This window comes from Oncorhynchus masou, chromosome 2 (assembly GCF_036934945.1).
Source record: "Oncorhynchus masou masou isolate Uvic2021 chromosome 2, UVic_Omas_1.1, whole genome shotgun sequence".
Taxonomy (NCBI): Eukaryota; Metazoa; Chordata; class Actinopteri; order Salmoniformes; family Salmonidae; genus Oncorhynchus; species Oncorhynchus masou.
This window is the reverse complement of record NC_088213.1, coordinates 46,316,120-46,326,695: the sequence shown is the minus strand read 5'-3', so window position 1 is coordinate 46,326,695 and position 10,576 is coordinate 46,316,120.

The window sequence follows — 10,576 nt, the reverse complement described above, 5'->3', positions numbered from 1 at the left end:
GCTTCAAGTGGCGAGATTTGTTTAAGGTGCCTGGTTTGATTAAACAAGTGCAACAGTTTTTTTCCATTATTGTGAACCTATACGAAGATGGTCCCTACTGTCCTCAAAACAAAATTTGGGCTTAGCGGATGAAGGTTGATCTATCATTGAAAAGAAAACATATGAAACCTTGAAGGCCATGGAGAGTGTCACGTCTACTCCCGCTCCTCCCCTCTGGCGTTCGACGTCGTAGGGATACTAACCACTGGTTCTGGGATCCATCATTACGCACACCTGCAGATCATTATGATACTCACCTGACCTCCATTACGTTCCTGATTCCCTCCCCTTTATCTGTCACTCCCTTAAGTTCCTTCCTCAGTCAGTATTGTTCCTGTGTTCATGCATTATCGCCACTATTATGTTTTCTCGTTTAAGGCTTGTTGGTTTATTAAACATTTCACCTGCTTCTCGACTCAGAACGTCTCCATTACATAATACCGACTCAAACGATGGTAGCAGCTGGAAAATTGAAAATCTCTCATGTGGTCGACAAACAGAGTTTGTCTGTACTGTGGACAAGGAGGGTACAAGCTCCAGAGGTGTCTGGCATGTCCGAATCTGGGATTCACAAGAGCAGAGGGACGGTCAAGTGATCTTCCACCCCCTGGGGCAGGAGTGAGTATTCCATCTTCATCACTGTCTGCTAGGCTCTTTTTGGTGTCCATCACACTAGCTGACTGTCCCTCATGCACTGTGTCTATAGCTTTAGTGGATTCCGGTGTTGCGGGGAACATTATTGACCAGATCCTTGCCTCCTCCCTTAACTTCATCTCATACCTGCTCTCCTCCTTTTTTCGGTTCCTACCTTGATAGTCGGCATTTAGGATCCAGAACCATCAACCACATCACTCAGCCTCTCATCGGGGAGTCCATTCAGCAGGAGAACACCCCCTTCTTCATTACCAGTGCACCAGTCCACAAGATCGTCCTCGGCCTCCCGTGGCTCCAATGCCATAACCCTACCATCTCATGGTAGAGGATGAGAATTACAGACTGGTCACCCAAGTACCGGAGGACCAGCTTCCCTGTCCCCTGTGGTTGCCCTTCAGCCCAACATCCTGGAGGTATACCATTACCTGCGGGAGGTATTCTCCAAGACTCGCGCCATCAGTCTTCCTCCTCATCGCCTCTGGAACTGTGCCATCAACCTGCTCAGCTCCTCCGCGCAGACACATCTACCCTCTGTTGGTGGCGATGACCCAGGCCATGGAGGATTGCATCCAAGAGTCGCTCTAACAATGTTTCATCCACACGTCCAAAAAATAATAATTTCAGGACTCAACGAAATCACCACAAATTATCTCCCATTGGTGACGTCAGTCATTGAACAGCTCCGTAGGGCCCGGTTCTTTACCAAACTGGACCTGCGGAGTGCTTACAATATCATCCGGATCCGGGAGGGGTGTGAGTGGAAGACGGCATTTAGCACAATGTCTGGTCACTATGAGTACTTGGTGATGCCATTTGCCTTAGCCGATGCTCCATCAGTGTTCCAGGCATTTGTTAACGAGGTGTTCAGGGAATTGATCGGACGCCAGGTGGTTGTGTATATCGATGACATCCTGATCTACTTGGCTACCCTGAGGGTCACAACACTCACGTTCGAGCAGTCCTGGAACGCCTCCTGGCTAATCACCTGTTGTTCAAGGCTGAGAAATGCCAATTTCACCAGAGGGCTCAAATTAGCCCGCAGTGTGTGAGGATGGATGACAAGAAGGTAGATGCAGTCAGGTCATGGCCAGTCCCAACCACCATAAAGGGGTTACAACGGGTAATGTTATGTGAATATATTCACGCAACATCTCAAGACATCAGTCAGGAAGTGAAAGCTTGGTCGCAAATGGGTCTTCCAAATGGACATTGACCCCAAGCATACTTCCAAAGTTGTGGGAAAATGGCTTAAGGACAACAAAGTGAAGGTATTGGAGTGGCCATCACAAAGCCCTGACCTCAATCCCAGAGAGAATTTGTGGGCAGAACTGAAAAAGCGTGTGTGAGCAAGGAGGCCTACAAACCTGACTCAGTTACACCAGCTCTGTCAGGAGGAATGGGCCAAAATTCATCCAAGTTATTGTGGTAAGCTTGGGGAAGGCTACCCAAACCGTTTGACCCAAGTTAAACAATTTAAAGACAGTGCTACCAAATACTAATTGAGTGTATGTAAACTTCTGACCCACTGGGAATGTGATGAAATAAATAAAAGCTTAAATAAATCTCTACTATTATTCTTACATTTCACATTCTTAAAATAAAGTGGTGATCCTAACTGACCTAAGACAGGGAATCTTTACTAAGTCAGGAATTGTGAAACTGAGTTTAAATGTTTTTGGCTAAGGTGTATGTGAACTTCCGACTTCAACTGTATATTCAAATTCACACATTCTCATCTTTTGGTTGCTAATCGTTTGTTAGATTAGTTTGTTCTTTATGTTCTGTTGCCATGCTCACTCGCAACGTTCTAATCCCTTGCTTGCTTGCTAGCTGTGGCTAACACAATCACAACATCTACAGCCAGAATAACAGCAAAGTACATATGCTTTAACCAGTTTTAGAAACTTCAGAGTGTTTTCTATCCACACATACTAATCATATGCATATACTATATTCCTGGCATGACTAGCAGGACGTTGAAATGTTGCGCGATTTTTAACAAACTGAGAAAATTCGCAGCATCCTTAACAGGTTTTTTAATCATTAATACTTTTTGTGCACTCTGGAAAACAACACATACTTAGTTTTACACACATTCAAATGTAAGGTCATAGGCTTTCTGCAAAACAATGAAAGCCAACTGTAGTTAATATAAACCATGGTCAACAGTGGGAGCAGTAACATACACAAAAGTATTGTCTGTATGCAGGTGTATATTTTTTTTTACATACAAACCAATATTGTTAAATGTTAAATGTATACAATAACTTTTATACCACAGCATTGTTGAATACTTATTTCTAATTGACTAGATTGGGTATTGTCACACCCTGACCTTAGAGAGCCTTTATATGTCTCTATTTTCTTTGGTCAGGGTGTGATTTGGGTGGGCATTCTATGTGTTGTATTTCTTTGTGTTTGGCCGAGTGTGGTTCCCAATCAGAGGCAGCTGTCTATCGTTGTCTCTGATTGGGAATTATACTTAGGTAGCCTTTTTCCCACCTATGTTGTGGGATCTTGCCCATGTATTGTTGTTGTTGTTGAGCCTTACAAGGCTGTACGTTTAGCACATTCTCGTTGGTGAGCGCGGTCTTGTTTTGCGGGTTATCATTAATGAATATGATTAACCTACCCCACGCTGCATCTTGGTCTAATTCCACCAACAACGATCGTGACAGGCATTCTAATATGGATATTAAAACCAGATCAGGACAATTGGAAAATATATTGGGACAATTGGAAAAGATACCGGGACACCTTGGAATCATGGCACAATGTGCTACACTTGCAGGCAGTAGTTACTATAAAGTTACAGAAAGCTAATCCAACAAATACACAAACTGAAATTGGATACATTGTAAACACAGGTCCCAATGAGGAAAAAACGTAGTTAGCAAGCTATCATTGATTGGTTTCTGCAGAGACATATTTTTGTTCTGAACACAATGTGATGAACATGAATTTCTCTGGTCCCCCTCTGCTGCTAAAACTGTCAAATCCTTCCACATGTTTCTAGTTTGTCCAGCTGTTTTCAGCAACTATTTTTTTATTTGGTTTGTCATATTGGCAGGTTTGCTAGCCGCAAACTCTTTGGCTAGCTTCTAGCCTAGTGTTTGATATGCAATGCGATCTCCTCGTAATTAACAGTCAGTATTGATGAGTGTCTTGACGCGAAGCCAAACCTTTCTAGCTATACCAGGCAAAATTGGGCATTATCGTTGTTATGTATGTATCTAAATTAATGTCAATGGAAAGCAACTACTTTACTTTATTCAAATCTAGCTTAATTTATGCAGCACTTTTCAGACATTGACTATAATGCAATGTGCTTTACAAGAAAAAAAGGAATAAAAAAACTCTGAAAATAAAAGCTGAAATATTTACTACACAACAAACATAAGACAAAAAACATAATGACACAAACTGAAAGACTAAAAAGCAAAAAATCTATTTTAAATATGTCCCTGCATTCACATATGTGGACATCTGGATAGACGTTAAACCGCCTTTCCTGCAGTCAATGACCACATCACCCTCTAGTGGCTTAATGGGTGGAATGCTCTTAATATTTTTCATAATTTCATAATTAATAAACATTAAAAAAACAGACAAATCTTGTGTTTCTATGTCAAACAGTTTTGTTATTGCAGTCTTCTGTTTTGTTTATAAAGTGTAATATTGGGGTGCAAACTTAAAATGTAATACATTTCATCTCCATATCTAACATGGTACAGGTGCCTTTTTAAGCCCATAACCATGTGTGTGAGGTTTATACTTTTGTTCCAAAGCAGATTTGTTTAAGACTACCAAGAATCACTGTGTGTGACCCTGATTTAGCCCACTGAAGTAAAAGGTTAATTAAAAAGCATATTCATAAATTTGTCAAGAAGCTGAGTATAAAAAGGGTATTCTTCTAAAGAAATAGGTCAGGCATCTCACTTACTAGTAGAAAGCAGATCATTAAAATGTTCGTACCAGTCCTAGGCTATGGCAACATCATCTACAGTATATGAATGCAGCTGCCACTTCATTAAAGCCATTAGATGCAGTTTACCATAGAGCACTTTGTTTTATTACGGGTATAGGTTCAGTACACATCACTGCATTCTCTATCAGAAAGTAGGCTGACCGTCTATGTCACACAGGTCGATTTATTGTTCTCTTTCCATGTATAAATCTCTTTTACAAAAACTCCTGTTGTACTAAATATCATTAATAACCTTTAGATGTATGAGTTTTACCATACCTGGTCTCGGTGATGAGTAGCTAGAGAAATTCCTTTGGTCTGTACAAAGTGAGGTAAATCAGATTTTTGCACCTTACTTGAGGAATAATCTCATTAAAGACCGACAGCCTTTACTGATGAATGTGTTTGTTTTATACGGTTGCATTTTGTATTCCTTTTTTGCACTTTGTTTAATAAATGTATTGTACAGTGTGTGTGGCAGGCTTACAATGATGGCAAAAAAAAACTACATTTGAGAGTGCGCTGATCCTGGTGTAAATCAAATCAAATCAAATTTTATTTGTCACATACACATGTTAATGCGAGTGTAGCAAAATGCTTATGCTTCTAGTTCCGACCATGCAGTAATATCTAACAAGTAATCTAACAATTTCACAACAACTACATTATACACACAAGTGTAAAGGAACGAATAAGAATATGTGCATAAAAATATATGGACGAGCGATGGCCGAACAGCATAGGTAAGATGCAGTAGATGGTATGGAGTACAGTATATACATATGAGATGAGTAATGTAGGGTATGTAAACATTATATAAAGTGGCATTTTTTAAAGTGGCTAGCGATACATTTATTACATCCAATTTTTTATTATTAAAGTGGCTAGAAATGAGTCAGTATGTTGGCAGCAGCCACTCAATGTTAGTGATTGCGGTTTAACAGTGATGACCTTGAGTTAGAAGCTGTTTTTCAGTCTCTCGGTCCCAGCTTTGATGCACCTGTACTAACCTCACCTTTTGGATAATAGTGGGGTGAACAGGCAGTGGCTCGGGTGGTTGTTGTCCTTGATGATCTTTTTGCCTTCCTGTGACATCGGGTGGTGTAGGCGTCCTGGAGGGCAGGTGGTTTGCCCCCGGTGATGCGTTGTGCAGACCTCACTACCCTCTGGAGAGCCGTACGGTTGTGGGCGGTGCAGTTGCCGTACCAAGCGGTGATACAGCCCAACGGGATGCTTTCGAATGTGCATCTGTAAAAGTTTGAGTGTTTTTGGTGACAAGCTGAATTTCTTCAGCCTCCTGAGGTTGAAGAGGCACTGCTGCTCCTTCTTCACCATGCTGTCTGTGTGGGTGGACCATTTCAGTTTGTCAGTGATGTGTACGCCGAGGAAGTAAACTTTACACCTTCTCCACTACTATCCCGTTGATGTGGATATGGGGCTGCTCCCTCTGGTGTTTCCTGAAGTCCACGATCATCTCCTTTGTTTTGTTGACATTGAGTGTGAGGTTATGTTCCTGACACCACACTCCGAGTGCTCTCACCTCCTCCTTGTAGGCTGTCTCGTCGTTGTTGGTAATCAAGCCTACCACTGTAGTGTCGTCTGCAAACTTGAGGATTGAGTTGGAGGCGTGCATGGCCATTCAGTCATGGGTGAACAGGGAGTACAGGAGAGGCCTGTGAACGCACCCTTGTGGGGCCCCAGTGTTGAGGATCAGCTGGGTGGAGATGTTGTTTCCTACCCTCACCACCAGGAGGCGGTCCGTCAGGAAGTCCAGGACACAGTTGCACAGGGTTGGGTTGAGACCCAAGGTCTCAAGCTTAAAGACGAGTTTGGAGGGTACTATGGTGTTAATGCTGAGCTGTAGTCAATGAACAGCATTCTTACATAGGTATTCCTCATTTCCAGATGGGATAGGGCAGTGTGTAGTGTGATTGCGATTGCGATTGCGTCGTCTGTGGACCTATTGGGGCGGTAAGCAAATTGGAGTGGGTCTAGGGTGTCAGGTAGGGTGGAGATGATATGGTCCTTGACTAGTCTCTCAAAGCACTTCATGATGACAGAAGTGAGTGCTATGGGGAAATAGTCATTTAGCCCAGTTACCTTAGCTTTCTTGTGAACCGGAACAATGGTGGCCCTCTAGAAGCATGTGTGAACAGCAGACTGGGATAAGGATTGATTGAATTTGTCCTTAAACACACCAGCCAGCTGGCCTGCGCATGCTCTGAGGAAGCGGCTAGGGATGCATTCTGGGTAGGCAGCCTTGCGAGGGTTAACACGTTTAAATGTTTTACTCACATTGGCTGCAGTGAAGGAGAGGCCGCAGGTTTTGGTAGCGGGCCATTTCGGTGGCACTGTATTGTCCTCAAAGCGAGCAAAGAAGTTGTTTAGTTTGTCTGGGAGTAAGACATCGGGGTCCGCGATGGGGCTGGTTTTCTTTTTGTAGTCCGTAATTGACTGTAGACCCTGCCACATACCTCTCGTGTCTGAGCTGTTGAATTGTGACTACTTTCTCTATACTGATGCTTAGCTTGTTTGATTGTCTTGTGGAGGGAATAGCTACACTGTTTTGTATTCGGTCATGTTTCCGGTCGCCTTGCCTTAATTAAAAGCAAGGGTACGTGCTTTCAGTTTTGTGCGAATGCTGCCATCAAATCCATAGTTTCTGGTTGGGGAAGGTTTTAATAGAAGCTGTGGGTGCAACATCACCGATGCACTTGCTAATAAACTCTCTCACCGAATCAGCGTATTCATCAATGTTATTGTCTGACACTATGCGGAACATATCCCAGTCCACGTGATCGATGCAATCTTGAAGCGTGGAATCTGATTAGTTGGACCAGCCTTGAACAGACCTGAGCACGGGCGTTTCCTGTTTTAGTTTCTGTCTATAGGCTGAGAGCAATAAAATGGAGTCGTGGTCAGATTTTACGAAAGGAGGGCGAGAGAGGGCTTTGTATGCGTCGCAGAGGTTAGAATAACAATGATCCAGGGTTTTGCCAGCCTGGGTCGCGCATTCGATATGCTGATAAAATTTAGGGAGCCTTGTTTTCAGATTAGCCTTGTTAAAATCCCCAGATACAATAAATTCAGCATCAGGATATGTGGTTTCCAGTTTACATAGAGTCCAATGAAGTTCTTTCAGGGCATTCGATGTGTCTGCTTGGGGGGATATACACGACTGTGATTATAATCAAAGAGAATTCTCTTGGTAGATAATGTGGTCGGCATTTGATTGTAAGGAATTCTAGATCAGGTGAACAAAAGGACTTCAGTTCCAGTATATTGTTATGATCACACCACGTCTCGTTAATCATAAGGCATACACCTCCAACCTTCTTCTTACCAGAGAGATGTTTGTTTCTGTCGAATCCAGGTGGCTGTACCGAGTGATCCATGTTTCCATGAAACAAAGAACGTTGCAATCTCTCATGTCTCTCCGGAAGTCAACCCTTGCTCGGATTTTGTGTACCGTGTTGTCTAGAGACAGAACAGGATCGGTGGGCGATGTGCCTGTCTACGGAGCCTGACCAGAAGACCGCTCCGTCTGCCCCTTCTGTGGCGCTGTTGTTTTGGGTCGCCAGCTGGGATCCGATCCATTGTCCTGGGTGGTGGAACAAACAGAGGATCCGCTTCGGGAATGTCGTATTCCTGGTCGTAATGTTGGTGAGTTGACATTGCTCTGATGTCCAATAGTTCCTCCCGGCTGAATGTAATAAAACTTAAGATTTCCTGGGGTACCAATGTAAGAAATAATACATTAAAAAAACAAAATACTGCATAGTTTCCTAGGAACGCTAAGCGAGACGGCCATCTCTGTCGGCACTGGAAGTAATCATGCTGGAGGTGGTACACAGCTGGAGGTTGAATGTTTGAAGGGGTATGGGACTATAAAACGTTTGGTTACCACTGCTCCACAACATAGAGAATTATCAAATCATGTATCTGGATTTTGTCTAGATTTAGGACTAACTGAGCATACCTACAGTAGTGGTGCATGGTTAAAATCACTGGGGAAGCCAGGGAGAAAAAGCCATATTACAACCTATGTGTTATCATAATTGTGTTGTTTGCTCTATGACCTGTAAGTTCAAATGCCACCGTGATATATAGTTCTAAGGCTGAGACAATAAGTAGGCAACAGTTACACAGATGCAGAACAAATTCATCCACACATTTTTTAAATCACAAAACCGGAGAGCAATATCTATCCTGTGAAGTCCACAAAGCATATTGCATGTAACTAACAATTACATGACCTACAGCATGGTCAAGCAAGTTGATGTTTCCAACATTTTCGGACACTAAGCATTGATTTAATACCACTGAGTTACCACAAGTCGCAAAGAAACAGGAGCCGCCTCTACTATTCCAGGACCATTTCAACTTCAACATTTCAACTTCAACATTTCAACATTATCAAAACCCCTAAGCATAGTCTAATATAGTGAAAACTTAAAGATACCAAAAACAATTTAGTCCAATCAACGTTAGCTAAATATGATGTGTGTATGTGTGTGTGCGCACACGCAAATAGAAAAAAACTCACCATACTTGTAAAGGAACACTAATGCCATTCTCCTACCTTTCATGTTGCCGAAACGGTCTCGGACTCTGGTATACAGAGCTTTTGTTGTCCTAGGCTACCTGGCTAAAATGCTTGCTCGCTAGTCTAACTTCCTTTCATTGGCAACGATGTGCCAGTTGGTTAACATTCGCCTGCTACATCTAGCGAAATATTAAACTTCCATTCTCTCAGGCCAGAGGCACAACGTATGAATTTATGATTGGATCAGAATCGCGGTTATAATCATTGGCCAGTACGAAGAATTAAGTAAAATCACAAGCCCAAATGTCTCATCCATAGCTAATTTAGGAAAGGGACAATTTTAGCTAGCTAGCTAGCTAGCTATCAACCGAAGGACAACATAACGAGTTGCAACAAATCAAGTTTTTTTGTCAATTATGTTTGTATGTTTGATATGATGTGATTGGTGTGAAGCCAAATACAATATTGGCTTCTATTGACACTTTTTTATGGTGCGCCAGGACCATTCACAGTTGGCCTCATTCAGTTTAGCTCAATGGTGATTGGCTTTTATTTAATTTATTTTTTATCAAGTTAGTCCAAATGCTAAATGGCTTCCCTTGCTATTGATTTCAAAGCTACTGGCTGTGTATGTCATAACTTTTAGGCCAGACAGCAGAAAATACATGGGTTACACATACTTAGACTTAGTGGCACTTTTTCTCTCGCTCAGAATCTTTCTGTGGTGAGATATTTTCAGCGTTTGCGAATTGAAGGAAAATTATAAAACAAAGATATTTTTTTTTCTTTGTCTATTTTTTTGGGAAGCCTGGTTCCCCTTGGCTGCCACAAATACACGTCACTGCAACCAAAACGTGGTTGTAATTCATTATTCCCTCCTGGGAAGGCCTGTCCACTCGGAGACCTCTCCATCACAGTTGACAATGCCATGGTGTCCCCATCCTCTAGTGCAAATAACCTTCCTTTGGTCTGTACAGTGTAAATAAGCTTTTTGTACCCTACTTGTGGAATAATCTCAACAATTCTCAAAAATATGATATTTTGGTGCCTCTAGGGCAGGGTAGGTAACTCTGTTCCTGGAGTGCTGCAGGCACTTTGCAGGATTTTGTTTAAGCTAGGCACCACACTTGACCAACTGAGCAAATCGATCAGTTCAATCTTCCAGGTTGGTTAAATAAAAAATGTCTGCGGCACTCTAGGACCAGGGTTCCCTACCCCGGCTCTAGGGAAATTCAGTCTGCTGATTGAGGACCTAAACTATTTACTGAAGAATGTGTTTGTTGTTTATGATTGTGTTTTGTATTCCTTTTTTGAATTTTGTAATTGTATTTGATGTGTATATTTTTGTAATTACAGAGCTCATTTGTAAA